Source organism: Dendrobates tinctorius, unplaced genomic scaffold (assembly GCF_039654945.1).
Source record: "Dendrobates tinctorius isolate UK_male_01 unplaced genomic scaffold, ASM3965494v1 ptg000015l, whole genome shotgun sequence".
Lineage (NCBI taxonomy): Eukaryota > Metazoa > Chordata > Amphibia > Anura > Dendrobatidae > Dendrobates > Dendrobates tinctorius.
Window position 1 is genome coordinate 55936540 of NW_027361683.1, and position 27362 is coordinate 55963901.

Consider the following 27362-nt stretch of genomic DNA (forward strand, 5'->3'; position numbering starts at 1 on the left):
TTGAAGGTTTATTCGGAGATACACAGCAAGACAGATACAGAATAACAGAGGAGCTGGAATATGCGGGCAAAAACAGGAATTCAGACAGGCAGAGATTTGCTAGGAAGTCTGGCGATGGTAAGGCTCTGTGCCCTGGCCATGGTGAGGCACAGTGGCATGATGGCGATGGAATGGCCCCGATCGACAGTAACAGGGGCTTCTTATACATTATCACAACAAAGAAAGCTGCATTTTGCCGCAGAGGGCGTTAACATTATAATTCTAAGGCGTTTTCATGGTAATCTACAGAAACGTGGTTTAGAAAAGAGAATAGAATGACATAATACGAAGATATTAATTAACATTTCTTCAAGCAACACTAAAACCCATAAGGCCGGTTTCACACTAGCGCATTTTCAGCGCGCGCACGGCCGGGGGTAGCTCCGCCCCCGATCCGGCTCTCTGCCCGGCGTGCCCGCCCCTTCCTTGTAGCGCCGCCTCCTAGCGGACAGCGGCGCCTGCGATCGGCGCACCCTATCTTTAGCATAGGGTGCGCCGATCGTGCGCAGGCCGTGCGCTAGTTGCGCTTTGACCTGCGCTGCGCACTTTTGACGGTGCGCCGTGCGCGCCAAAATCCGAAAAGTTTGATTTTGGCGCACACGGCGCACCGTCAAAAGTGCGCAGCGCAGGTCAAAGCGCAACTAGCGCACGGCCTGCGCACGATCGGCGCACCCTATGCTAAAGATAGGGTGCGCCGATCGCAGGCGCCGCTGTCCGCTAGGAGGCGGCGCTACAAGGAAGGGGCGGGCACGCCGGGCAGAGAGCCGGATCGGGGGCGGAGCTACCCCCGGCCGTGCGCGCGTTGAAAATGCGCTAGTGTGAAACCGGCCTCAGTCATTGGTATCTATGGCTACTGTCCTAAAATCTTATCATTGTCTTCAGTCTAGGTCCCTAAATTCTTACATCCTGACATTTTAACTACTCTACTCTTCGCTACCACACTATCACGTATAAGCATACTGACCATATATTTGGTAACCTGTGACCCTATTGATTGATCCAATCTTCCTCTACGCACATCGGCTGAGGTTGCTAGGAGACATGATCTCATTTTCCATCCTCCATTTAATACATTTTATCAGCTCTTTTGTAAAAGTTGAATCTTCTCTAACTTTCAACAAAATGGCTGCTAGAGACAACATGGCTGCTCAGTATATTATGACTGACCATTCTCTTACAAACCGCAGGTCTTTTTACCTGAAATTTACCTGCGGATTTTACAAAATCCGCTAGGAGAAATCCGCAGCACCTAAAACTACGTGTGCACATACCCTCCAAATGCAAGCACCACACCTCAAATCAACTCCAGGCCTTTTATCTGCTTAATTACATAGTAACATAGTTATTAAGGTTGAAGGGAGTAACATAGTTATTAAGGTTGAAGGGAGACTTTAAGTCCATCTAGTTCAACCCATATCCTATCCTAACTTGCCCTAACATGTTGAGAATGACATAACGAAGGGATTGCCCACATGTGTCCATGAAATGGCCTTGGAGTCAATTGTCCAATTACTTTTGGTCCCTTTAAAAACAGGGTGGCACATGTTAAGGAGCTGAAACTCCTAAACCCTTCATCCAATTTTAATGTTGATACCCTCAAATGAAAGCTGAAAGTCTGAACTTCAACTGCATCTGGTAATGGTAATGTCTAGAACCAAAACTAGAAAAATGTTGCCTCTGTCCAAATATATATGGACCTAACTGTGTGTGTGTGTGTGTGTGTGTATGTATGTGGATATATACACACACACACACACACACACACACACACACACACACACACACACACAGTGGGGAAAAAAAGTATTTAGTCAGTCAGCAATAGTGCCAGTTCCACCACTTAAAAAGATGAGAGGCGTCTGTAATTTACATCATAGGTAGACTTCAACTATGGGAGACAAACTGAGAAAAAAAAATCCAGAAAATCACATTGTCTGTTTTTTTTTCATTTTATTTGCATATTATGGTGGAAAATAAGTATTTGGTCAGAAACAAAATTTCATCTCAATACTTTGTGATATATCCTTTGTTGGCAATGACAGAGGTCAAACGTTTTCTGTAAGTCTTCACAAGGTTGCCACACACTGTTGTTGGTATGTTGGCCCATTCCTCCATGCAGATCTCCTCTAGAGCAGTGATGTTTTTGGCTTTTCGCTTGGCAACACGGACTTTCAACTCCCTCAAAAGGTTTTCTATAGGGTTGAGATCTGGAGACTGGCTAGGCCACTCCAGGACCTTGAAAGGCTTCTTACAAAGCCACTCCTTCGTTGCCCTAGCGGTGTGCTTTGGATCATTGTCATGTTGAAAGACCCAGCCACGTTTCATCTTCAATGCCCTTGCTGATGGAAGGAGGTTTGCACTCAAAATCTCACGATACATGGCCCCATTCATTCTTTCATGTACCCGGATCAGTCGTCCTGGCCCCTTTGCAGAGAAACAGCCCCAAAGCATGATGTTTCCACCACCATGCTTTACAGTAGGTATGGTGTTTGATGGATGCAACTCAGTATTCTTTTTCCTCCAAACACGACAAGTTGTGTTTTTACCAAACAGTTCCAGTTTGGTTTCATCAGACCATAGGACATTCTCCCAAAACTCCTCTGGATCATCCAAATGCTCTCTAGCAAACTTCAGACGGGCCCGGACATGTACAGGCTTAAGCAGTGGGACACGTCTGGCACTGCAGGATCTGAGTCCATGGTGGCGTAGTGTGTTACTTATGGTAGGCCTTGTTACATTGGTCCCAGCTCTCTGCAGTTCATTCACTAGGTCCCCCCGCGTGGTTCTGGGATTTTTGCTCACCGTTCTTGTGATCATTCTGACCCCACGGGGTGGGATTTTGCGTGGAGCACCAGATCAAGGGAGATTATCAGTGGTCTTGTATGTCTTCCATTTTCTAATTATTGCTCCCACAGTTGATTTCTTCACTCCAAGCTGGTTGGCTATTGCAGATTCAGTCTTCCCAGCCTGGTGCAGGGCTACAATTTTGTTTCTGGTGTCCTTTGACAGCTCTTTGGTCTTCACCATAGTGGAGTTTGGAGTCAGACTGTTTGAGGGTGTGCACAGGTGTCTTTTTATACTGATAACAACACAAACAAAAAGCACAGAATGACAAATGTGCAAAAATACCTTGCAATAAGACATATAACAGTAGTCAGCAAGTGCTGATAAAAGGTAATAACAAACACAGGGTATTTAGTCTATACGTTTTTTTGCAAAAAAATGTATACCAAGCTGCCTCACCAACGTCAAGGTAACCCGTATTGAAGCAGTCCCTATCTAATGTATTTAATACCTGAACATATGAACTGTGTCTAAATGAGCAGGATTAAGATAGGCGCTTTCTGGTATGGGCACGTGATGCAAGACAGCTCCTTATGTGCATGTCACACAAGAGAGGGGTGGGGTCTCTCAAATCATGCATAAGCATGAAAAAAACTGGATTAAAAACACACATGTGACATGCACAATGTGAACAAGTCTGTTGGACCATGTTCACTCCACCCTGACTGAAACACAAACAAAAAGCACAGAATGACAAATGTGCAAAAATACCTTGCAATAAGACATATAACAGTAGTCAGCAAGTGCTGATAAAAGGTAATAACAAACACAGGGTATTTAGTCTATACGTTTTTTTGCAAAAAAATGTATACCAAGCTGCCTCACCAACGTCAAGGTAACCCGTATTGAAGCAGTCCCTATCTAATGTATTTAATACCTGAACATATGAACTGTGTCTAAATGAGCAGGATTAAGATAGGCGCTTTCTGGTATGGGCACGTGATGCAAGACAGCTCCTTATGTGCATGTCACACAAGAGAGGGGTGGGGTCTCTCAAATCATGCATAAGCATGAAAAAAACTGGATTAAAAACACACATGTGACATGCACAATGTGAACAAGTCTGTTGGACCATGTTCACTCCACCCTGACTGAAACACAAACAAAAAGCACAGAATGACAAATGTGCAAAAATACCTTGCAATAAGACATATAACAGTAGTCAGCAAGTGCTGATAAAAGGTAATAACAAACACAGGGTAGACTAAATACCCTGTGTTTGTTATTACCTTTTATCAGCACTTGCTGACTACTGTTATATGTCTTATTGCAAGGTATTTTTGCACATTTGTCATTCTGTGCTTTTTGTTTGTGTTTCAGTCAGGGTGGAGTGAACATGGTCCAACAGACTTGTTCACATTGTGCATGTCACATGTGTGTTTTTTATACTGATAACAAGTTTAAACAGGTGCCATTACTACAGGTAATGAGTGGAGGAAAGAGGAGACTCTTAAAGAAGAAGTTACAGGTCTGTGAGAGCCAGAAATCTTGATTGCTTGTTTCTGACCAAATACTTATTTTCCACCATAATATGCAAATAAAATGAAAAAAAAACCAGACAATGTGATTTTCTGGATTTTTTTTTCTCAGTTTGTCTCCCATAGTTGAGGTCTACCTATGATGTAAATTACAGACGCCTCTCATCTTTTTAAGTGGTGGAACTTGCACTATTGCTGACTGACTAAATACTTTTTTTCCCCACTGTATGTATGTGTATATATATATGTGTGTATATACAGTGCCTACAAGTAGTATTCAACCCCCTGCAGATTTAGCAGGTTTGATAAGATGCAAATAAGTTAGAGCCTTCAAACTTCACACAAGAGCAGGATTTATTAACAGATGCATAAATCTTACAAACCAAAAAGTTATGTTGCTCAGTTAAATTTTAATAAAATTTTAAACATACAAGTGTGGGTCAATTATTATTCAACCCCTAGGTTTAATATTTTGTGGAATAACCCTTGTTTGCAATTACAGCTAATAATCGTCTTTTATAAGACCTGATCAGGCCGGCACAGGTCTCTGGAGTTATCTTGGCCCACTCCTCCATGCAGATCTTCTCCAAGTTATCTAGGTTCTTTGGGTGTCTCATGTGGACTTTAATCTTGAGCTCCTTCCACAAGTTTTCAATTGGGTTAAGGTCAGGAGACTGACTAGGCCACTCCAACACCTTGATTTTTTGCCTCTTGAACCAGGCCTTGGTTTTCTTGGCTGTGTGCTTTGGGTCGTTGTCTTGCTGGAAGATGAAATGACGACCCATCTTAAGATCGTTGATGGAGGAGCGGAGGTTCTTGGCCAAAATCTCCAGGTAGGCCGTGCTATCCATCTTCCCATGGATGCGGACCAGATGGCCAGGCCCCTTGGCTGAGAAACAGCCCCACAGCATGATGCTGCCACCACCATGCTTGACTGTAGGGATGGTATTCTTGGGGTCATATGCGGTGCCATCCAGTCTCCAAACGTCACGTGTGTGGTTGGCACCAAAGATCTCGATCTTGGTCTCATCAGACCAGAGAACCTTGAACCAGTCTGTCTCAGAGTCCTTCAAGTGATCATGAGCAAACTGTAGACGAGCCTTGACATGACGCTTTGAAAGTAAAGGTACCTTACGGGCTCGTCTGGAACGGAGACCATTGCGGTGGAGTACGTTACTTATGGTATTGACTGAAACCAATGTCCCCACTGCCATGAGATCTTCCCGGAGCTCCTTCCTTGTTGTCCTTGGGTTAGCCTTGACTCTTCGGACAAGCCTGGCCTCGGCACGGGAGGAAACTTTCAAAGGCTGTCCAGGCCGTGGAAGGCTAACAGTAGTTCCATAAGCCTTCCACTTCCGGATCATGCTCCCAACAGTGGAGACAGGTAGGCCCAACTCCTTGGAAAGGGTTTTGTACCCCTTGCCAGCCTTGTGACCCTCCACGATCTTGCCTCTGATGGCCTTGGAATGCTCCTTTGTCTTTCCCATGTTGACCATGTATGAGTGCTGTTCACAAGTTTGGGGAGGGTCTTAAATAGTCAGAAAAGGCTGGAAAAAGAGATAATTAATCCAAACATGTGAAGCTCATTGTTCTTTGTGCCTGAAATACTTCTTAATACTTTAGGGGAACCAAACAGAATTCTGGTGATTTGAGGGGTTGAATAATAAATGACCCTCTGAATAAACTTTTCACAATTTAAAAAAAAATTAAACAAAGAAATAACATTCTTTTTTGCTGCAGTGCATTTCACACTTCCAGGCTGATCTACAGTCCAAGTGTCACAATGCCAAGTTAATTCCGAATGTGTAAACCAGCTAAATCTGCAGGGGGTTGAATACTACTTGTAGGCACTGTATATATATATATATACACATACAGTGCCTACAAGTAGTATTCAACCCCCTGCAGATTTAGCAGGTTTGATAAGATGCAAATAAGTTAGAGCCTTCAAACTTCACACAAGAGCAGGATTTATTAACAGATGCATAAATCTTACAAACCAAAAAGTTATGTTGCTCAGTTAAATTTTAATAAATTTTAAGCATACAAGTGTGGGTCAATTATTATTCAACCCCTAGGTTTAATATTTTGTGGAATAACCCTTGTTTGCAATTACAGCTAATAATCGTCTTTTATAAGACCTGATCAGGCCGGCACAGGTCTCTGGAGTTATCTTGGCCCACTCCTCCATGCAGATCTTCTCCAAGTTATCTAGGTTCTTTGGGTGTCTCATGTGGACTTTAATCTTGAGCTCCTTCCACAAGTTTTCAATTGGGTTAAGGTCAGGAGACTGACTAGGCCACTCCAACACCTTGATTTTTTGCCTCTTGAACCAGGCCTTGGTTTTCTTGGCTGTGTGCTTTGGGTCATTGTCTTGTTGGAAGATGAAATGACGACCCATCTTAAGATCCTTGATGGAGGAGCGGAGGTTCTTGGCCAAAATCTCCAGGTAGGCCGTGCTATCCATCTTCCCATGGATGCGGACCAGATGGCCAGGCCCCTTGGCTGAGAAACAGCCCCACAGCATGATACTGCCACCACCATGCTTGACTGTAGGGATGGTATTCTTGGGGTCGTATGCAGTGCCATCCAGTCTCCAAACGTCATGTGTGTGGTTGGCACCAAAGATCTCGATCTTGGTCTCATCAGACCAGAGAACCTTGAACCAGTCTGTCTCAGAGTCCTCCAAGTGATCATAAGCAAACTGTAGACGAGCCTTGACATGACGCTTTGAAAGTAAAGGTAGCTTACGGGCTCGTCGGAACGGAGACCATTGCGGTGGAGTACGTTACTTATGGTATTGACTGAAACCAATGTCCCCACTGCCATGAGATCTTCCCGGAGCTCCTTCCTTGTTGTCCTTGGGTTAGCCTTGACTCTTCGGACAAGCCTGGCCTCGGCACGGGAGGAAACTTTCAAAGGCGGTCCAGGCCGTGGAAGGCTAACAGTAGTTCCATAAGCCTTCCACTTCCGGATGATGCTCCCAACAGTGGAGACAGGTAGGCCCAACTCCTTGGAAAGGGTTTTGTACCCCTTGCCAGCCTTGTGACCCTCCACGATCTTGTCTCTGATGGCCTTGGAATGCTCCTTTGTCTTTCCCATGTTGACCATGTATGAGTGCTGTTCACAAGTTTGGGGAGGGTCTTAAATAGTCAGAAAAGGCTGGAAAAAGAGATAATTAATCCAAACATGTGAAGCTCATTGTTCTTTGTGCCTGAAATACTTCTTAATACTTTAGGGGAACCAAACAGAATTCTGGTGGTTTGAGGGGTTGAATAATAAATGACCCTCTGAATAAACTTTTCACAATTTAAAAAAAAATGAAACAAAGAAATAACATTCTTTTTTGCTGCAGTGCATTTCACACTTCCAGGCTGATTTACAGTCCAAATGTCACAATGCCAAGTTAATTCCGAATGTGTAAACCTGCTAAATCTGCAGGGGGTTGAATACTACTTGTAGGCACTGTATATATATATATGTATATATATATATATATATGTATATATATATATATATATATATATATATATATATATATATATATATATATGCTCAAAGTGTGTATGTATGTGTGTATGTTTGTATGTCCGGGATAGGCATCCGCACCGTCGCAGCTACAGCCACAAAATTTGGCACAGTCACACGTCTGGACCCCGAGAGCGTCCTAAGCTATGTTGTGAGGCGAAATTTTAACCCCGCGCGTTCCAATTCAGCAAACAATGTTGCCCCTATCGACATACTGGGGGGGAAAAAGTGTGTGCGCGTCAAGCCCCGCCCCTCATTATGATGTCACAATGGTTGCCATGGCGACGCTGATGTCATCAAAGGTTGCAAGCCCTGCCGCCGCTCATTATGATGTCATAATGGTTGACTATGGATTGGAGGATGTGTGATGAGTATATGGGCACCGGATTATGGGATGGAGGATATGTATGACAGGTATATGGGCATGGGACTATGGGATGGAGGATAAGTATATGGGAACGGGACTGTGGGATGGAGGATATGTATGATGGGTATATGGGCACGGGACTATGGGATGGAGGATGTGTGATGGGTATATGAGGATATGTATATGGGCATGGGACTATGGGATGGAGGATATGTATGATGGGTATATGGGCACGGGACTATGGGATGGAGGATATGTATGCTGGGTATATGTGCACGGGACTATGGGATGGAGGATGTGTGATGGGTATATGGGCACTTGACTATGGTACGGCGAATATGTATGATGGGTATATGGGCATGGGACGGAGAATATGTATGATGGGTATATGGGCATGGGACTATGGGATGGAGAATTTGTATGATGGGTATATGGGCATGGGACTATGGGATGGAGGATGTGTGATGGGTATATTGGCACGGGACTATGGGATGGAGGATATGTATGATGGGTATATGGGCACGGGCCTATGGGATGGTGGATATGTATAATGGGTATATGGGCACAGGACTATGGGATGGAGGATAATTATAATTTGTTATAACTAACCACAGTTAGTTACTATGCCCGGGCAGCGCCGGGCTCTTCAGCTGGTGTGTGTGTGTATCTATCTATCTATCTATCTATCTATCTAATATATAAAGCTCAAAGTGTGTATGTCCGGGATAGGCATCCGCACCGTCGCAGCTACAGCCACAAAATTTGGCACAGTCACATGTCTGGACTCCGAGAGCGTCCTAAGCTATGTTGTGAGGCGAAATTTTAACCCCGCGCGTTCCAATTCACCAAACAATTTTGCCCCTATCTACATACTGGGGGAAAAAGTGTGTGCGCGTCAAGCCCCGCCCCTCATTGTGATGTCACAATGCCCCTATTTGCATACTGGGGAAAAAGTGTGTGCGTATCAAGCCCCGCCCCTCATGATGTCACAATGGTTGCCATGGCGACGCTGATGTCGTCATAGGTTGCAAGCCCTGCTGCCGCTCATTATGTCGTCATAATGGTTGACTATGGGATGGAGGATGTGTGCTGGGTATATGGGCACTGGACTATTGGATGGAGGATATGTATGACGGGTATATGGGCACGGGTCTATGGGATGGAGGATGTGTGATGGGTAAATGGGCTCTGGACTATGGGATGGAGGATATGTATGACGGGTATATGGGCACGGGTCTATGGGATGGCGGATATGTATGATGGATATATGGGCACGGGACTATGAGGATGGAGGATATGTATGACGGGTATATGGGCACGGGACTTTGGGATGGCGGATATGTATGATGGGTATATGGGCACGGGACTATGGGATGGACGATATGTATGACCGGTATATGGGCACTGGACTATGGGATGGCGGATATGTATGACGGGTATATGGGCACTGGACTATGGGATGGCGGATATGTATGACGGGTATATGGGCACGGGACTATGGGATGGCGGATATGTATGATGGGCATATGGGCACGGGACTATGGGATGGAGGATATGTATGATGGGTATATAGGCACGGGACTATGGGATGGAGGATATTTATGATGGGTATATGGGCACGGGACTATGGGATGGAGGATAATTATAATTTGCTATAACTAACCACTTTTAGTTAATATGCCCGGGGGAGGATGTGTGATGGGTATATGGGCACTTTACTATGGGATGGAGGATATGTTTGACGGGTATATGGGCACGGGACTATGGGATGGCGGATATGTATATGGGAACGGGACTATGGGATGGTGGAAGTGTGATGGGTATATGGGCACTGGACTATGGGATGGAGGATATGTATGACTGGTATATGGGCATGGGACTATGAGATGAAGGATGTGTGATGGGTATGTGGGCACTCGACTATGGGATGGCGAATATGTATGATGGGTATATGGGCATGGGACTATGGGATGGAGAATATGTATAATGGGTATATGGGCATGGGACTATGGGATGGAGGATGTGTATGATGGGTATATGGGCATGGGACTATGGGATGGAGGATGTGTGATGGGTATATAGGCACTCGACTATGGGATGGAGGATATGTATGATGGGTATATGGGCATGGGACTATGGAATGGAGAATATGTTTGATGGGTATATGGGCATGGGACTATGGGATGGAGAATATGTATGATGGGTATATGGGCATGGGACTATGGGATGGCGGATATGTATGATGGATATATGGGCACTGGACTATGGGATGGCGGATATGTATGCCGGGTATATGGGCACGGGACTATGGGAGTATATGGGCACTGGACTATTGGATGGAGGATATGTATGACGGGCATATGGGCACGGGACTATGGGATGGAGGATGTGTGATGGGTATATGGGCACTGGACTATGGGATGGAGGATAATTATAATTTGCTATAACTAACCACAGTTAGTTGCTATGCCCGGACAGCGCCGGGCTCTTCAGCTAATATATATATATATATATATATATATATATATATATATATATATATATATATATATATAATTTTTTTTTTTTTTTGTTTTCATCGCTACGCTCAGTGGCTAGGGTTATTTAAAGGTGTACAACCCATGGCCAAACTGTGTAGTAAAGAAAAAAAAGCTGCTCTGCCACACAAACCCCACCAGTCCACGTAATTTAACACTCCCCATTCCTGATCAAAAAATATTTGCTATACTTTGTCATGCCCTTCAACTTTCCTCTTGCAGTAGTTCTTTGAAGAGCCACATGTAAATGGTGCAGCAAAGCACGTGATCGACCCCAGGTTCATTTACATGGTGCCCTTTTCGTGCTCTGATTCTCAGGATCATGGGAGTCCCATTGGTTGGACCCCCAGTGACCAGAAAGTTCTCGGGATAGGGGATTACGTGGGATAATCCTTTTAACTCCTTAATGTCCATTGACGGACATAATCCGTCGTGGCCGGGTGTTAGTTCCCGCACCAGGATGGACTGTCTGTCATGCATTTAAACTATCAATGCGTGCAAACACGCAGTGGTAGTTCAGTACCGACAGCTGTCTGTGACAGCTGAGAGGCACGGCAACTGGTGCAAGGACCCATGCAATCGGTCCCCGCACCCAGATAGCTGTGATCGGTTAGTAAATCTGACTGACTGACCGGTACCAGCATGATCGCGCAGGAGATGCTGAAATACCAGCACCTCTCGCCTGATCGGTGCAGGAGCTCAGCACTGCCAGTGGCTGAGCTTCTGCACTAACAGCTAGGAGCGGCGTCCGCGCCACCCCTGGAGGTTAACCCCCTAATTGCTGCGATTGAGTGCGATTTCAGAGTGAGGCAGAGGGACAGGAGCTCCCTCCTGCCTTCAGCTTGGAGTCATCACGGGGCCCGATTGTTGCCATGGTGACCCCCGGGTCATCAAACCACGGAAAGCCTCTGAGAGCATGCTCACAGCGTGGTGTCAGAAGTTAAAAAGTTAAAAAAAAAAAAAAAAAAAAAAAAAGTGTGAGTCCCATAAAGGGACTAGTTAAAGTAGCAAATTATGCTTTATTATCATACCATTTGAAAAAAGTGGAATAAAAAGACGAATGTAAATACAAATAATATCACTGAAAACTAAAGATCGCAGTAAGGCTCGGTGCACATTTATCCTGCGCTCTACGCTGAGCGCTTGCATCGGGGTTTCCATGTAAATCTCTAAAATGCGTGATTGAGACAGAACCACCGGCGGAAGATTCCCTATGAGTCAGATGGAGGCACTGTGAACACAATAGGATCTGTGATCCGGCGGTGTCTCTTTTTCGGTGTGCATAAAACCACAGTCCACCATAGTTTTGTGCACCTCCGAAAGGAAGGACGGCGCTGAACAGAGGTCAGATGTAGTCCAGGGTAACTCTGCTGCCTCATTATAGTGAATGGATCCCTCAGGGGTTTCATCTGTCACCTAGCTTGGAGATTTTGATGGAAACCCCAAAGTATATGCTCAGCGTAGAATGCCAGATAAATGTGATCACATACGTTATGAAAAATTTTTCCAATAAAAGCTTCATCTCAATCCATAAAAAAGTCCCCTCTCAGATCTGTCATCTGTCAACAGAAATATAGGGGGCCTCAATGTTACTGGTAGCACAAAGGCTCTGGAAAAGCTCTGCAAATTCTGTGCTCCCAGTTTGCATAAAACACCTTTAGCATTCAAATTTGGCAGAGGTATAATTTTCAAAGTGGGGTTGTTTGAGGGGGGGGATTCTGCTCTGTAGCACTTAGGGGGCTCTGTATATGGAGTCCGCAAACTACCGTATTTGAAAATCTGCGCTCCAGGAGGCAAATGGCGCTCCATCCCTATCGAGACTCTCCCTATGGCTAAGCAGTACTGTGCAGCCACATATGGTGTATTTCTATATTCTGCAGCAGAAACTGTGGGACACATTTTGGTGCCAATTTTACCCACTTCTTGTGTGAAAATATTAAATCTGGGGCGAAAGCAAATTTTTTGTGGTAAAAATGTAATTTTTTGCCCAATGTAAAATGGGGTCTCTTATGGGGCTTTCTACTGTTCTGGCACCTCAGGGGCTCTCCCAGTGAGACATTGCACCCTCAAACCATAATAGTAAAATCTTCACTACAATATTGCAATCTTTCCCTTTTGAGCTTTGCACTGTGCCTCTAAAAGTAGTTTTCACCCACACATGGGGTATTGGCACACTCAGGAGAAAATGCACAACAAATTCTGGGGTCCATTTTCTCCTGTTACTCTTGAAAAAATGAAAAATATGGGGCTAAAAGAAAAATTTTGTGTGGAAAAATGTGTTTTTTTTTTAATTTTCTTAGCTCTGTTATAAACTTCTGTAAAGTACCTGGTGGTTTAAGGTGCTCATCACACATCTAGAGATAAGTTCCTTGAGGAGTCTAGTTTCCAAAATGGTATCACTTGTGGGGCGTTTTTACTGTTGAGGCACATCAGGAGCTCTCCAAAAGTGACATGGCATCCACTCTCGATTCCAGCCAATTTTGTGTTCAAAAAGTCAAACCTTTCTTCTTCCCTTCCGGTTCCTGCCATGCGCCCAAACAGTGGTCTTCCTTCACACATGGGGTACCGGCAAACTCGCGAGAAATTGCACAACAATTTTCAGGGTCCATTTTCTCCTGTTAGACTTGTTAAAATAAAAAACTTTGTGCTAAATTATGATTTTTGAGGAAAAAATTTGATTTGTAATTTTCACGGCTCTACGTTATTAACTTCAGTGAAGCACCTGGGGGTTCAAGGTGCTCACCATGCATCTAAAAGCGGTAATTGTAGGGCAGGTGGAGGTTGCAGGCGGCCTGTATTTTCACTGCGCACACTTAACGTCCGATCCTGCTCATTATGGCTTATGAATATTCGTGATGTCACCGGAAGTGAAGCGTGCGGCACTGAAAATACACCGCCCGCAACCGTCACCTGCCGTACAGCTACCGCTTGCTCCATAAGTCACCGGCACGCCGCTACCTCCGGGGGAGAGGGGAGATAGACCGCTTGCCTACATGACTGCTATTGCTACTCCAGGATGATGCTGCTGTGAGGTGTGTAAGAAACACCCCTGTGGGGGAGACTGGCGGACTGACGGGGTGAGGGGTGACTCGTGGACCCAGTAGCTGCTGCATCTTCCCCCTTGGCTTATACTCGAGTAAATTAAATTTTCCTGTGTTGTTGTTTTTTTTTTTTGGGGGGGGGGGGTAAAATTAGGTACCTCGGCTTATACTCCGATCTGCTTATACTCGAGCATATACAGTAAGTAACATTTCCTACATGTTTACTTAACAGCCACACAATATTGGAACCAAAATTCTTTTTTTTTTTTTTTTTTTTTTTGGTTAGGAAGTCACAACACCATTCTTTTTTTTTTTTCTTTCCTTTTCCTTCTTAGGGACCACATCACATTTGAATTCACTTTGAGGGGTCTGTACGATTTGAAAATACCAAAAAGTGACACCATTCTAGAAACTGCACCCCTCAAAGTGCTCAAAACCACATTTCAATAAGTTTATTAACCCTTCAGGTGCTTCACAGGAATTTTTGGAATGTTTGAAAAAAAATATTTATTTTTTCACCCAAAAATTACTTCATTTATTTTTTTTTTTTTTAGTTTACCAAGGGTAACAGGAGAAATTGTGCTTGTGCAATTTGTCCTGAGTATGATGATACCCCTATGTGGGGGTAAACCCCTGTTTGGGTGCATGGCAGACGTCGGAAGGAGCACAGTTTTACTCTTTCAACGCAAAATTGGCTGGAATTTAGATCGGACGCCATGTCGCGTTTGTAGAGCCCCTGATGTGCCTAAACAATGGAAACCCCCCCTTAAGTGACACCATTTTGGAAAATAGATCACTAAGAAACTTATCTAGATGTGTGGTGAGCACTTTGAGCCCCCAAGTGCTTCACAGAAGTTTATAATGTAGAATCGTTGAAATGAAAAATCATATGTTTGCCCCCAATGTTTTATTTTCCCAAGGGTAACAGAAGAAATTGGACCCCAAAAGTTATTGTTCAATTTGTCTTGAGTGCGCTGATACCCCATATGTGGGTGTAAACCACTGTTTGGGCACATGGCAGAGCTCAGAAGGGAAGGAGCACCAGATTTTACTGTTATGGTTTGCCATGAGAGCCCTTGAGGTGCCAGAACAGCAAACCCCCCCCCCCCCCCATAAGTGACCCCCATTTTACGAACTACACCTCTCAATGAATTCATCTAGGAGAGCAGTGTTCATGTTGACATCATGGGTGTGTCACACAATTTTATACCGTTATGCAGTGAGGACTAAATAACTACGTTTTTACCACCAAAATTTTGTTTGTCAAAGATTTTATATGTTCACACAAGAAGTGGTTTAAAATGGCAACAAAATTTGTCCCACAATTTCTACTGAACGTGGCAATACCCCGTATGTGGCTGTACAGTACTACTTAGCCATGCGGAGAGACTTGGGAGGAACGGAGCGCTATTTGCCTATTTAAGTGAATGGGTCTGTACACATGTCAGTGTGTTTCCACGGATCGTGTGTCCATGGGCAAAACACTGTGACATGTCCGTTTAATGTCAGCACGGGCCACAAAACATCCAGCGCACATGCATATGCATAACACACATGGATATCATCCACGTGACACGCATCGGCGCCGGGGAACAGCACTTACTGTAACGCTTGTTCCCTGGCCCCCGTCCTTATGGTACTGATGCAGCACACGCATGCCACTCGTGTGCCGCAAGTATTACACACACGGACACAAACCTCTCTGGTACCGGAAATATCAGGACATGTGAAAGAGGCGTTATAGCGGGCTTTTATGTTTGGCTGCTGTCACATACTAAAAGACACTTCTAATAGCAAAAAATAGTTTTTGCATCAACACATTTTGAGAGCTATAATTTTTCCATGTTTTGGCCCACAGAGTCATGTGAGGTCTTGTTTTATGTGGGACCAGTTTACGTTTTTATTGGTATAATTTCCGGGCACATTACATTTTTTGATCGCTTTCTATTCCGATTTTTAGGAGGCAGAATGAACAAAAACCAGTAATTCATGAATTTTTTTTTTTTTTTTGGGCTGGCGGCTTTATATCTTTGGTAAAATTGATAAGGCAGTTTTATTCTTCGGGTTAGAACGATTACAGCAATATTGCATTTATATCATTTTTTTTGTTTTGGCGCTTTTATACAATAAAAACTTTTATATTAAAGTATTTGCATCGCTTTATTCTGAGAACTATAACTTTATTTTTCCGGTGATGTAGCGGTATGGGGGCTTGTTTTTTGTGGGGCAAGATGACTCTTTCCATTGATACCATGTTTATATCCGTGTTTTCGATCTCGTGTTATTGCACTTTTTGTTCGGCGGTATGATGATAAAGCATTGTTTTTTGCCCTTTTTTTTTATGTTCACTAAAGGGATTAACTAGTGGGACCGTTTTGTAGATCGGGTCGTTACGGACGCGGAGATGCCAAATATGTTTACTTTTAGGCTGAGTTCACACGTGGCGTTTTTTTCGCGTTTTCGCGGCGGTTTTAACCGCGCGATTTTGCCGCGAAAACGCGAAAAATAAGCATTCCATGCATTCCTATGGGTTTCCGCAATGCTGTGCTAATGCTGCGGTATTTACCGCGGCGGAATCGCTTCGCGGTAAAAAGCGCAACATGCTCATTAATTTCGCGGAATCGCGGCGATCCCGCACCCATAGGAATGCATTGTTCTGCTTACTTTCCGCATGTGGTGTGCACACCATGCGAAAAGTAAGCAGAACATTTGCGGATGGTACCCACGGTCCGGAGGAGAGGAGACTGTCCTCCGGGCTTTGGGTACCATATCCCTGTAAAAAATAGAATTTAAAATAAAAAATATTGTTATTCTCACCTTCCGACGTCCAGCGCAGCCTTCCCGCCTCTCCACGCTCCCGGTCCCAGTAAGCCTTTGCGAGCGATGACGTCCGTTTTCGCGGGATCGAGAAGTCTCGCGGTCATCGCGAATGACCGCGAGACGTCGCGATCTCGCGAGAACGGACATCATCGCAGTAATTCTCGCAAAGGATTACTGGGACCGGGAGCGTGGAGAGAGGCGGGAAGGCTGCACGGGACGTCGGAAGGTGAGAATAACAATATTTTTTTTATTATTTTTTACATTCTATCTTTTACTATTGATGCCGCATAGGCGGCCTCAATAGTAAAAAGGTGGTCACTCTCGTCAAACACTATGTTTCACGAGTGTGACCAACGTGTCAATCAGTTCTCCAAGCGATGCTCCAGATCGCTTGGAAAACGCTAGCAATTCTGCAAGCTAATTACGCTTGCAAAATGCTAGTTTTTCCGTGGGAATTTAAAATGCGATTTTCCCGCGGAATGGAATTCCGGAATTCTCGCGGTAATTTCCGCAAGAGTTCCGCTACGTGTGAACCCAGCCTTATAGTTTAGATGTTTTTTCATTCAAATATATATTTAGTGATAGATTATATATTGTTTTTTTTTTTTTTTGTTTTTACAATTTAAATTTTTTTTTTTAACTCTGAAATGTAAAGTGCTGCGGAATATGTCGGCGCTATAGAAATAAAATTATTATATTATTACTTTGTCCCACTATGGGACACTCTCATTTTTTGCAGGCTTATCGCTTCTATAGCATGCAGATGAAGCAGCATCTGCATGCTATAGAAGCTGTCAGCACTGCACACTGACCTGAGAGACTTCCTGATCATGCATGGCGCATGACAGGAAGATTCTTAGCTCTGGTGATCCGTATGTTGTCATGGTGACATCGGGTTACCATGGCAGCGATCGGGACCCCGCGTCACGCCACAGGGCCTCCAATCCAAAGGCAGAGGGGCTGTCAACCCTCTGCCTGCTCCTGGAATGCTGCGATTGTGTTCGATTGCTGCATTTCAAGGGATAAAGTGTCTGGAGCGGTCTGGGACTGCTGCTGGCACCTAGTGCCGTTTGTCAGCTTTCAGAATCAGCTGACACCCAGCTGTGATCGGCCGCACATCCCTCGGTATAGTACGTCAGATGGCAGACAGGGTTTAAACTAATTTTCCAATATTTATTTTTATTTTCCCATAGGAATATTGAAAATAATAAGCCAATAATGACCTTCCCAAAGTCCATTGCCGCTTCTCTGACAACAGGACAGGAGAAGTGGTATTGTGCAGTGTATATATCCAGGACAGGAGGAGTGGTAATGTTCAGTGCGTATACAGGATATAACCCAAATTAGACGGTCAAGTATAATACGCATTTCCAACAATATATCAGTCCAAACAAAAAATGTAAGCACAAAGCATATAAATATCTATGCATAAAATGTCATTATTATTTATTATTTATTATTCTTTATGGAACTAATACACTTTTTTTTAAATAAAAATATGGGTTAAAAGCAAGGAGAAATACAAGTGAGTGTCAAACCACCAGGGGTACATGCAATCCCCACAGATACAAACCAATAATGTCCGTTATATAATCTGCTGGTAGTAGAGTACATTATTCAGTAAATATAATATGCAGATAGACAGTTTAGTTATCATCGTATAGGAGATATCAGTAGTGACATCAGTAACTGCCCATGCAATCAGTATTTTATGTTATATGGAAATTTCCTAAGTGATGCAATAACATTATGTGCAGCCAACCAAAGTCCTCGTTTCAGATACATGCTCAAGACCGAAATACCAGCAGATCCAATAAAATCAATACACTGCATGGTGCTAAGAGGTGACTAATCCCAACATGTGTTTTACGTCAGTGTGAAGAAGCTGATGCGAATTGCGCTTTGGGGTTAGTCACCTCTCAGTCTCAGGTAGTATATTGATTTTAAATATTGATCTGCTGGTATTTGAGTCGTGAGCATGTACCTGAGACTACGAATTTTAGTTGGCGTTGTAGTATATATACAGGACTGGAGAAGTGGTACTGTACAGTTTATGTATACAGGACAGAAGTGGTATTGTACAGAATATATGCAGGCCAGGAAAAATGGTATACATAGCAGTCATAGTATTCCATACATAATGTATATACAGTATAATGTATATACATATGTGATACTACGACTGTATATACAATATATAGGTGTTACTGTGACTGCTGTATATACATTATGTATGTGATACTGCAATTATACACAGCCTTCAGAGTATCACCTAGGTAACGTATATATACAGCAGTATCGCCTATATAACATGTATATATACTGTAGCAGTTGTAGTATCACCTATATATAGTATGTATTGCAGTCACTGTATCACCTGTATAATGTACTAGCTGAAGAGCCCGGTGCTGCCCGGGCATAGTAACTAACTGTGGTTAGTTATAGCAAATTATAATTATCCTCCATCCCATAGTCCCGTGCCCATATACCCATCATACATATCCATGATCCCATAGGCCCATGCCCATATACCCATCATACATATCCATGATCCCATAGGCCCATGCCTATATACCCATCACACATCCTCCATCCCATAGGCCCATGCCCATATACCCATTATACATATCCTCCATCCCATAGTCCCGTGCCCATATACCAATCATACATATCCTCCATCCCATAGTCCAGTGCCCATATACCCATCACACATCCTCCATCCCATAGTCCCGTGCCCATATACCCATCATACATATCCGCCATCCCATAGTCCCATGCCCATATACCCATCATACATATCCGCCATCCCATAGTCCCGTGCCCATATACCCCTCATACATATCCTCAATCCCATAGGCCCGTGCCCATATACCCATCACACATCCTCATCCCATAGGCCCGTGCCCATATACCATCACACATCCTCATCCCATAGGCCCGTGCCCATATACCCATCACACATCCTCATCCCATAGTCCCATGCCCATATACCCATCATACATATCCTCCATCCCATAGGCCCGTGCCTATATACCCATCACACATCCTCCATCCCATAGTCCCATGCCCATATACCCATCACACATCCTCCATCCCATAGTCCCATGCCCATATACCCATCATACATATTTGCCATCCCATAGTCGAGTGCCCATATATCCATCACACATCCTTTATCTCATAGTCCTGTGCCCATATACCCGTCATACATATCCTCCATCCCATAGTCCCGTGCCCATATACCCGTCATACATATCCGCCATCCCATAGTCCCGTGCCCATATATCCGTCATACATATCCCCCATCCCATAGTCCAGTGCCCATATACCTATCACACATCCTCCATCCCATAGTCAACCATTATGACATCATAATGAGCGCGGGGCTTGCAACCTATGATGACATCAGCGTCGCCATGGCAACCATTGTGACATCATATATGTAACACGGTCATTGCTGTGCATAGTCACAGTATATATTTATATATACATTGTCACCTATATAGCGTATATACAGCCGTCACAGTATCACCTACATAATGTACAGGGTGGGCCATTTATATGGATACACTTGCGTGGGCCATTTATATGGATAAACCTAAATTAAATGGGTGATATCATCTTCCTGTTTGTGGCACATTAGTATATGGGAGGGGGAAAACTTTTCAAGATGGGTGGTGGCCAATTTGAAGTCGGCCATTTTGGGTTGCATCTTTATAAATGGCCCACCCAGGCGTATCCATATAAATGGCCCACCCTGTATATAGATTGCGGTACATATATAGGTGATGCTGCAATTACAGTAGTAGCAGTATCACTTATATTGTATATACAGCAGTATTGTATATACATTATACAGATGAAACATCAACTGCTGTATATACATTAAAAAAAGTTTCCATCTTGGGACTCGCCCAGATCCCTGAGATGGGGGGGGGGGGGATACAGAGCTGAAGTGGGTTCACTCACTGTCCAGCATGGGAGGTGCTGAGGAACGAATCCCTGGGATTGGTGAGTAAAGCATGTTCTCCGATGTTGGTACAGGCCAGCGTCAGACAGACACGAGTGTTGTGTGCGCGACAGTAGACTATTCAAACTTCTGAATAGAGGTTATGTTTGCATGGGAATCTCCTGCTTGCATGCACTGACAAGGGCCACAACTGCGCATCTGCAGTAATGAGGGCCTCAGCCGTGCACACACAGGGCCTTTAGTCAGACATTTTAAAGGGCCAGTGGCCCACTTTGTAGTTTACATCCGCCAGCCCACTGGGCATCTTCCCGCCTTGGCAGATTGCCAGTTTGGGCCTGGTACAACCCTTTTAAGCGTCCTTTAGTGCTGTCTTCTCTATTGTTGCGATACATATTCACATATCCCTATATTTAGGTCAGACAACCTGTGTTTTAGCTGTCTACAGATAAGATTGCCAGGGAAGACCTGCTCAGTGGGTGGATGGGGGAGGGTTATAGAACAGACTATACTAGGAAATTGGAGCACTTCCACTGATCAGTTAGTCTAAATTTTGCTATCACAGTATCCCTAAATCCCCTTTAATGGACATATCAGGACAACTTCTGTGAAATTGCCTATGTTACACTAGAGATTACATTTCTGGATGTAGTTATATAAATGCACAGATTTTTAAAACACGACAGATTGTTATCAAACGGCTTGAATATAGAGAAGCCGTTCAAGTGAGATCTGTGATAATGTCTTACATTTTTTTTTTTCTTATGTTAACCAGTTCTTACACCATATATTTACAAAAACACTGGCTCTTCCATCCCTAAGAACACACAGCGGCAGGTAGCTATCTGCTGAAACTTGCTAGTAAACAAAATAAATGTCAAAACGTGCTAAAGTGCACTTTTAATTACTCCAAGCAAATGACACAAAACCCTTCATATACAATGTAGGTCGGTATAAAGATATATCCTACCTAAAAGCTCCGTTACACGCATCAATGTCCCAGCGATCCCACCAACGATCTGACGTGGATGGGATCGCTGGGACATAGCTGATCGCTGGTGAGCTGTCACATAGACAGACCCACCAGCGATCAGGACCAGCGAGCAAGCTGGTATCCAATGTAAACAGTGAGTATCTAAGAGCCGCGCGGCTCTTAGATACCTGCTGTTTACATTGGAAACCAGCTCCCAGCATCGCTGATCGTTGGACACTCGCTGTCACACGCAGCGATGCGTGCTGGCCAGCGGGAGACCAACGATCAAAAAATGGCCCAGGACGTTCGAGCGCGATCAGCGATACCCGGCAGGGGGGCCGGTTGCAGATACATGTCACACACAGCGATATCGCTGGCAAGATAGCTGTGGCGTCACTAAATCTGCAATCTCGCGTGTGTGACGGGGCCCTAAGTTTGTTAAAAGTCCAAATTGTGGAAATTAAATTGGTGATGTGTCAAAATAAACATTGGTCTACCAAGGTGTGAGATTGCACAATTCCTGTTTTTAAACAAGGCCTGAAATTGCACAATGACCCAGCAATTCTGGTGCAGACCAAAGAGTATAAGTAAACACGTTACCTTAAAGCAGGGGTCCCCAACCGCCGGTCCGCGGCCCAGCACCGGGCCGCTGCAGTGCCCTTGCCGATCCGCGGACACAAGGGGAGCCAGGGGCGGTCAGTGGCGTAGCGGGGGCTGGGGCGGCGCGCAGCAGTTCTTAGCGGCGGCCAGGGAGCGATCCAAGCAGCTCCGCTGCCTGCAAGAGGGAATAGCAGGAGCGGAGCTGCAAGGACCCGTCCAGCTTCCTGCCCGCCGCCCGCGCTTCCTGTCTCTGACTGACACAGAGAGGAGCGCGCCGCTGCTGTGTCAGAGCGAGGAAGCGCGGGCGATGCTGCGGGCAGGTGAGAGGAGAGAGGTGGTGTGTGTGTGTGTATGTATAATGTGTGTGTGTATATGTGCGTGTGTGTGTATGTGTGCGTGCGTTGGTCTGTGTTTGTGTAGCCTGGCCCTGGAGGAGATGGGGACATGAGGAGAAGGCCATGAGGGGAGTGATGGGGAGAAGGGAGTGATGGGGTGAAGGCAATGATGGGGAGAAGGGAGTGATGGGGTGAAGGCAATGATGGGGAGACAGCAGTGATGGGGTGAAGGCAATGATGGGGAGACAGCAGTGATGGGGTGAAGGCAATGATGGGGAGACAGCAGTGATGGGGTGAAGGCAATGATGGGGAGACAGCAGTGATGGGGTGAAGGCAATGATGGGGAGACAGCAGTGATGGGGTGAAGGCAATGATGGGGTGAAGGCAATGATGGGGTGAAGGCAGTGATGGGGTGAAGGCAGTGATGGGGATAAGGGAGTGATGGGGGTGAAGGCAATGATGGGGAGACAGCAGTGATGGGGTGAAGGCAATGATGGGGAGAAGGGAGTGATGGGGTGAAGGCAATGATGGGGAAACAGCAGTGATGGGGTGAAGGCAATGATGGAGAGATGGCAGTGATGGGGTGAAGGCAATGATGGGGAGAAGGGAGTGATGGGGTGAAGGCAATGATGGGGAGAGGGGAGTGATGGGGTGAAGGCAATGATGGGGAGACAGCAGTGATGGGATGAAGGCAGTGATGGGGTGAAGGCAATGATGGGGAGAGGGGAGTGATGGGGTGAAGGCAATGATGGGGAGAAGGGAGTGATGGGGTGAAGGCAATGATGGGGAGACAGCAGTGATGGGGTGAAGGCAATGATGGGGAGACAGCAGTGATGGGGTGAAGGCAATGATGGGGAGAGGAGTGATGGGGTGAAGGCAATGATGGGGAGAAGGGAGTGATGGGGAGAAGGCAATGATGGGGAAACAGCAGTGATGGGGTGAAGGCAATGATGGAGAGATAGCAGTGATGGGGTGAAGGCAATGATGGGTAGAAGGGAGTGATGGGGTGAAGGCAATGATGGGGAGAAGGGAGTGATGGGGTGAAGGCAATGATGGGGAGAAGGGAGTGATGGGGTGAAGGCAATGATGGGGAGAGGGGAGTGATGGGGTGAAGGCAATGATGGGGAGACAGCAGTGATGGGGTGAAGGCAGTGATTGAGAGAAGGCAGTGATGGGGTGAAGGCAATGATGGGGAGAGGGGAGTGATGGGGTGAAGGCAATGATGGGGTGAAGGCAATGATGGGGAGAAGGGAGTGATGGGGTGAAGGCAATGATGGGGAGAAGGGAGTGATGGGGTGAAGGCAATGATGGGGAGAAGGGAGTGATGGGGTGAAGGCAATGATGGGGAGAAGGGGGTGATGGGGTGAAGGCAATGATGGGGAGAAGGGAGTGATGGAGCACTTATTCAAAACCTATGGTGGGTTGAGTCACATTATAAATGTTATTTAATTATAAGTATGCACTGCTACACTACAACCGTGTCCATAGCCCCGCCCCCTTATGACCAAAGCCCCGCCCCTGCCACACCTCCATCCCCGCCCTGCCGGGCCATGGAAGAATGGTCTTGCTTGAAACCGGTCCCTGGTGCAAAAAAGGTTGGGGACCACTGCCTTAAAGGAATACACAAGACATGTCAGAGATAAGTTTGTGGTGAAGAGTAAAGTAGGGTTAGGTTATTCAAAAATAAAATCTCATGGACTGTACGTCTGATGGAGCACTGTTCAATCAAATGGAGTATGGCATAACTGCAAAAGTATCAAAGACATGGCTGCGTGCCTAAACTGACATTCGAAGCAAAGAGAGCACTAATTGGAGAATCAACCAAAAGACTCATTGTCACTTTGGAAGGGCTGCAGAGAGCCACAGCTCAGGTCAGGTGGGAGAATGTGTTCACAGGAAAACTGTTAATCATATATATTAGTTACATACTCCACAAATTTGGCCTTTTCTAGAAGAGTGACAAGAAAGCATTTTTTTTAAATCATGCCATAAGAAGTCCCATTTTCCCCTACTCCCATGACAACACCACCTGAGAGAGGGTACCTGCCCATCAAGGACAGGAAACCTACTGACAGTTGGTTTCCTGTCCATGTGGGAACCTGAGGAGTGGTACTTACCCAGGATCTGGAGGGTGTCCAGGTTGGCATGCCTTCCGAAGGGTGAGTTAACAATGGCCAGGAGGTCGGTGCGATGCCATGCAGGCAGAGACCTCTTGGAGCAAAGTCTCTGGCCGACATGAGGTCCCGGGACTACGCTCTAGGGTTGCAGGTGCGCCCCAGTGAATAGGGCTGTGGAGTCCATAAGCCAAACCTCAGACTCCTCAATTTCCATGACTCGGACTCCCTCATACATAGCTCATGTTTAAGTGATAAATTTACTGTAGTAAAATGTTAACATCAGGCTTTTAATCATTATTATGATACAGTAATCCAGCAATTTAGATAGAACATAAAATATATGTATTGGAACACAACTTCAAAACAAAAAACTCTTGCATATTTACAATTTATTATACACTATGCAGTAAGTGGGGGGAAAAAGTTTTCAACAAAAACGTACTGAATAACATTTGTGCAGTCTATGAATTTGTTCTGAGAAATGGTATCGCCTCCATCAGATCGTCCTTCATAGATGAGCTCAAATCTGCCCTAATTATTTTAAGGCTAGAGAATAACCTCTCTAGACTAACTTGGGTTGGTGGCAAAGAAGTAATCATATGGGCAACATCTCTAACAATTTCAGGGTATAAATTAATTGCCTCATGCACAGTCGGTTTTGATGAACAATTGAACTCTTCTACTACTTTGAGAGCAAGTGAAAAATGTTGCTGAAATATGGTCAATCAGTTTTTTATGGGAGTGGAATCTTTTTCCCCGTAGCAGCTCGTTGCCTTCTCCATGTTATCCAAATTCTTTTCCAAATCAAACTCCTCATCTGATGAGGATGAAGAAATGGCAGCAGAAGCACTGGCAGGATCCAAGTCCTCTTGCTCTTGGCCGTCCTGTAGCCCACTCATCCTGACTGCTACCTCAATCATAGCTTCTTTTCCTTTGGTAAGCTGTTGATCATCCAGCAATAAACGATGACTTGGGTCCACATAAACAGCTGCCAGAAGAAATTTATTTTCTAATAGCATTGTCTCTCTCTATTTCATTGAAGCAGCAATGCCATCTGTGATTAAACCTCCTCTTTGGGACAGACAAAACAGCAAGTTCTTCCACTCCTTTAGGGTATGTGCACACATAGTTTTTTGTCTCTGCGGATTTTGTAGAGAAAACCGCAGGAAATCCGCAGGACAAAGTGCTGCGGTTTATCTGCGTTTTTTTCTGCGGTTTTGCCCTGCGGTTTTCACCTCATAATGGATGAGGTGTAAAACTGCAGCGTTTCTGCACCAAACAATTGACATGCGCAATTGAAAACCGCAGCAAAACCGCGCGGAAAAAAACGCAGCATGTGCACAGCTTTTTTTTATTTCCATAGGAAATAAAGGCACTGTACAACGCAGCAGAATCTGCTGCGTTTCTGCAGAGCCAAAAACGCTGCGGAAACGCAGCAGAAAACGCAAAGTGTGCACATACCCTTATAAAAATGCCAGGAGTTCAATCCTCAACTTGTAACTTTTAGTCACTGTAAATGTTTGATGAAACAATTCCTTCAGTTCAGCCACCTGTGTCCATTGACCTTCATGTAGTGTTATCTGAGGGTTGACCATATCTACAAGGAAGGGTTTCAGCTCAAGCAATCGCTCAATCAATAAAGGGAATCTGTCACCTCATTTTCACACTGTATGTAAATTAGTTGGGTCCGGTCCAATGGGCGATGTTTTTGCTCCCTCCCTCCACCCCACCTTAGCCGCTGTACGCAATATTTCAGGTAATATCCGTAGTGCACGTCCATATTTTGCGCGTGCGCATTGCAATCTCCACTTGCGCGTGCGCAGTATGCTTTGCCCAACTGTGAACAAAGCCGAAAAGCATTAGTGCGCATGCTCCAGTGAACTATGTCACGGAGCCGCCCTGGCCTGGCGGATACAAATCCAAACACATAGTAATCTCCAGCGATCTCAGGCAGGAAGGTAGTTATAAAAAAATATTCCTTTATTTCTTTTCGTTAAGGCCTCTTTAATACATCAGGTTTTCGCCGTCAGGCGCGATCCGGCGCTTTTGACAGAAACCGGATCCGGCGAAATGCAATGCCGGATCCGGTTTCCCCCCCATTGACTTGCATTTGCGCCGGATCGCGCCGGATGGCCATGCGTTTCATCCGGTTTTCGACGGATCCGGCAATGTGTCGCGATCCGGCGTCTGGACAAAACGGCTACTGTAACGTTTTTTGTCTCCGGCGAAAAAGCCTATGAGCGCCTGATCCGGCGAAAGCCGGATCCGGTGGCCGGATCCGGTTTTTTTGGTCTGAGCATGCTCAGTAGCTCTGCCCACAAGACATATATAAAAGCAAGACAGTGGGACCCACAGCCACACCCAACATGCCACCCAAGAAAGCAACCAAGCGCAGCAGGAGAAGGCAGGAGACCACTGCAGCACCATCAGCACCACCACCACCCCAAATGGAGCAGCAAATGGAACATGCTGAGGAGGGGAGGCCAGCAGCAGATGAGAGACGGTAATTATCAAATCCCCCATTCCTCCAAACTAGGGCCATGGAATATCAAGATATTCATTGGCCCTTTGTTTCTCTTTATTCAACAGCCGCCCAATAGATGCAGCAGCAGCAGCAGCAATGGCAGCAGCTGGAACACCACCCACAGGCATGGAGTGTGGCCACCAGGAAGACAGCACATCATCTTCTGGGAGCCCTCCCTCGCATCGTCAGCGT

At 45.2% G+C, this 27362-nt stretch overlaps 1 protein-coding gene across 5 annotated transcripts in view; it reads left to right on the forward strand.

The window, feature by feature from the left end:
- The window catches only part of EYA3 (EYA transcriptional coactivator and phosphatase 3), a 471672-nt gene that overhangs the window by 88428 nt on the left and 355882 nt on the right, over positions 1-27362 (forward strand). Inside the window, exon 1 of one of the 5 annotated variants that reach the window (XM_073564577.1) lies at positions 18033-18053. The exons of the other annotated variants lie outside the window; for them this stretch is intronic. The gene's annotated coding sequence lies outside the window, so the exon portion shown is untranslated. Of the gene's footprint in view, positions 1-18032; positions 18054-27362 lie in introns of those variants that run through there. 5 annotated transcript variants of the gene reach the window in all.